The sequence below is a fragment of the Dipteris shenzhenensis genome, chromosome 5 (assembly GCF_047967505.1).
Source record: "Dipteris shenzhenensis isolate YYH24624 ecotype China chromosome 5, Dip_SZ_1.0, whole genome shotgun sequence".
NCBI classification, from domain to species: Eukaryota; Viridiplantae; Streptophyta; class Polypodiopsida; order Gleicheniales; family Dipteridaceae; genus Dipteris; species Dipteris shenzhenensis.
The window spans coordinates 3,287,380-3,291,272 of NC_141600.1; positions in this window are offsets into that span (position 1 = coordinate 3,287,380).

Here is a 3,893-nt window from a genome sequence, read left to right on the forward strand (position 1 = left end):
AGCCAAAAAGTTGAAATTCACTTGGAGGCAGTTTTTTGGAGAGGAAGGGAGAGAGGAAGTTCACGTACCCCAGGGCCATTCTAACAAATTGCCTTGCTGATTTTTGACTACTAGAACAGTTTGTGGGCTGTTTGAGAGCTGCCATGGTTGCCAAAAACTTAAAAACGGAATTTGCTTACAGCCAGGGAGTCTCTTGAAGAATCTGCCATCAACCAAGGAGCTGCCAAGGCTGTTAGAAGCTCAAAAACGAAATTCACCTATTGCCACCAGGTTGATTCGCCTACTACCCAAGAGCCTCTAGAAGCATTTGCCATCAACTAGGGAGCTGGCAGGGCTGCCAAAAACTCAAAAACGAAATTCACCTACAGCTAGGCGCCATGAGGTTGATTTGCCTAATGCCTAGGAGCCTCCTGAAGAATTCGCCATCAACTAGGGAGTTGCCAGGGTTGCCAAAAACTCAAAAGCGAAATTCGCCTATAGCCAAGAGCCACAAGGTTATTTGTGTGCAGCCAAGCGCCTCCAGATTGATTTGCCTTCAGGCAGGGACCCTCTAGATTGATTCGTTCTCATCCAGGGTCAATTGCTAGGTCTAGTGTTGCGAGCCAGCTCCGGATAGCAAAGAGAGGCTTCCAAAATTCTCTATCAGATAGGCTGCATGGACAGTCGTCTTCTTTTCTTTGACGGCTAGAGTATCCCGAGGAGGGCAGCAAAGGTCTGGCACTAGTAACAGCGTGTGAGAGCTATGTGGCTGAGTCCAGCTGCTAGTAACAGCTCCGGGCTGTGTGCAAACTTTGGGTGGCTGAGGGATTGATGCTTGGACAGCCAAGAAGAGGGTGATTCTGCCTTGTAGGTATTGATGGGATTTTTGGAACTGTTGGCCATGGATTATGCGCTGTATTTGGATACCTTTTTGAGCAAGGGGTTGGCTGAGTAGCAGGTTGCTTGTGCCTGCCAGTGTTGAGATTCAGTTGGGCTGTGTATGGAATGGTGCAAGGGCATTTAGCTTGCAATAAAGTACCAAAAGGGGTGCCAAGGTTTGGGGCCAATCAGGCATCCGGTTTCTGAGCAAGAGCAATCTAGCTCCCTGTTGTGGATTCTGTGTGCTCTTTGTGTTGCTGAAATTATTCTCTTAATTGGCTGAAATAATAGTACTTGCTGGTTAATATTTAAGTTTATCTTAAGGCTGGTTTCAGTGGTTTAATTGTCAGGATATCACCATCTTCCTCAAGAGGAGAGTGTGTGGTTGTTGCTGGGACAAGTACTATTTATCTGGAAGTTATTTGCAGCCAAGAGACTTATGGAAAGTGATTGGGAGGAGTAGTCGCAGTCTTCTTAGTAAGAGCAATCCTGACAAAGAGGCTAGAGACGAGGAGGATGCATATGCCATGTTTAAAGCAAGGTTGCTAAGGGCTGTGGAAACTCTAGCTCAGCTCACTCAGGATGCACAGTTTGCAGAGTTCGTTAGTGCTCCTTCGGAGCCTAAGAAGAAGACAGGCAGTAGCCTGGTGATATGCCGTCAGTTATGCATCATGCACAGGATGTTCCTGTGCCATAGTCTGCTTTTGGCCCTGGTGCTGGTTTGAACGGTCAAGAAAAAAATTTCTAGTTTATGAAGCAGGGGCAGCAAGCTTTCTTCTATGCATCCATGATATTTTGGAGGAGGTCCAGTGTTCCAGTTGTGGTTAGTGGACAGCCTATGCAAGGTTTTCAGGGACAAATGCGTGGGGGAATGCAAACTGGAATGCCTAATATGATGTATGGAAATATTGGTATGCAGCCAGGAATGCAGACTGGGATGCATTGTAATATGGGAGACTCTACTGGTATGCCCGCAATGCAGGAAAGGGGACTTGGAATGGTAGACACTGCAGTGAGTAGTGCTAAAAGTGCTCAAAATGAGGAAAATTTTGTGCAGCCTCCATTTTTATAGCTACCAGTATATGATTATTTGACACCCAAGGGCAAGCTTAAAGACTTCAAAGAAGGTGGGGCGGCAGTGAAATTTGAGACCTTTAATGGTGCCCAGGATAGTTTGAAGGCTTTAACGTTTAACCAACAGTTTGATACAACCTATTCAGGTGGAAACTTCACTGAGTCTTCCAAAATAAGAAAGGCAGCCACTTTCTTGAAGACCAATTTGCTTTTGTAGGGCAGGGCACCAGTCACTTGGGTTGATTTCAAGTAGGTGTTTTCAGTTGCGTGGCCGACTACCACTTTTGAGGGAATCATGTCAGCTTGGCATAAATTGGATGCAGACAATTGCTATAACTTGGAAGAGTATAATAAGAAATTTTGGGAAGCATTGTTACCCGTTAGTTCCCATAGGCATGGGACAGACTGCACTTCTACCCTCCACACGTCATCTACTTGACTGAAGCCTCAATAGATAGGCAGTGCACTAGATTGGGAAGTGTACTCAGCAGGACAGTTCTCAGCAAAGTTTGTTCCCAACCCCTTTAGCTGGAAGGTGGTTGTGATCACCTTTGAGCCTGTCTTGCGCACATCTTGTGGAAGAATAAACTCTCTCTCTCTCTCTCTCTCTCTCTCTCTCCCACCTTTCCTATTCTGTCTACTGCTTATGTTGGTCTGCATCAATGAGAACATCATTGAGTTATTGGATAGAGCTATGTTATTATGTTGCATGTGTGAGGTTTGAGTGATTCCTACCTCTATTCTCTAGCACTCTCATCTAAGAGAGGCACGTGTGAGGATGTTAGATTCAGTCATCCTCGAGTCCTGCAAGGTTGGTCTACAAAGAGCCTTAGCTCCCCCGAGCTAGTATGGACAGTTCCCCAAGACAAGGGTCCCCTTGAGGATCCTTTTTATGCAACGAGTCCTTGGTACTTTCCACCCCATGCACTATAGAGTGGGGCGAAAGGGTTATCTTCTGGTAGAGACAGAGGGGGCCTTGGATATGCTTGATTAGGGTTGTGGGTCGTCTTGGTAAGGGCTGGTTCATTGACCCAATACTAAGCACTTTGGGGCAAGACTGGTCGTGTTGGTGGCTTTGATTGTCGGAGGGCAGCCCCCTCCAAGAGAGTGTGGGATCCCAGTGAGTGGTTATAGCCCTGTAGAGTAGGGCACTTAGAGAGGATCATAGAGGTGCCCTTTTTCTCGTACACAACACACATCGGTCGTCATCTTCAACTTGATACGGCCATCTGGACCCCTTTGAGAGAGAGGCATTGGTTAGAGCAACATGTGCCCCAAGAGGTCGTTTCCACATTTTTGTGGACCATCCTCTGCCCACAAAAGCTTACATATTTCTTTTGCCACAAGGGATTTCCCTTTGGCCCATTGTTGGAGTAGAGCAAGTGGATGGGAGGTGCCACCGTTGCGCAAATCGAGACTTCAAGAAAATTCAACACTGCTTACAGAGCTGCCCTGCAACGCTGAGGATTGGCAAGGGGCTCTCAAGGTCATGGCTGGGACTCACAAGATGCAGCAGGCATGACACAGGCTGGTTGATAGAGGGGGCCATGACTTTGTAAAACATATGGTTTTGCCAGCCTACAAGATCTATGGAAAGAGGTCCTCCAGATTGAGATGCAAGACGCGATTTCTTCTTGCTTCCCGCTAGCAGCCAATATCATCACCTGAGGACAATGTTTGGGAGACGGTGTCTAGCATTAGCATTTGGAATATCTAGGTCACTCGTTGCAGTTTGGTGATGGGAGGCCAGCCCCCCCTCCCCCCCCTAGCCACCCTTGCGAGCTGTATGGGAGCGAGGGATGATGGGATCTAGGACAACCGGCGAGAGGCAGGTGCTTTTCTGCAAGGCTTGGCCTATAGGTGTCTTTTACATATTCACGGAGTGAGGCATTCGCTGGTTCTATAGCCCGCCCCCCCCCCCCCCCCTCCTTCTTCCACCACTTGTTGGCCCTTGTTTTCAG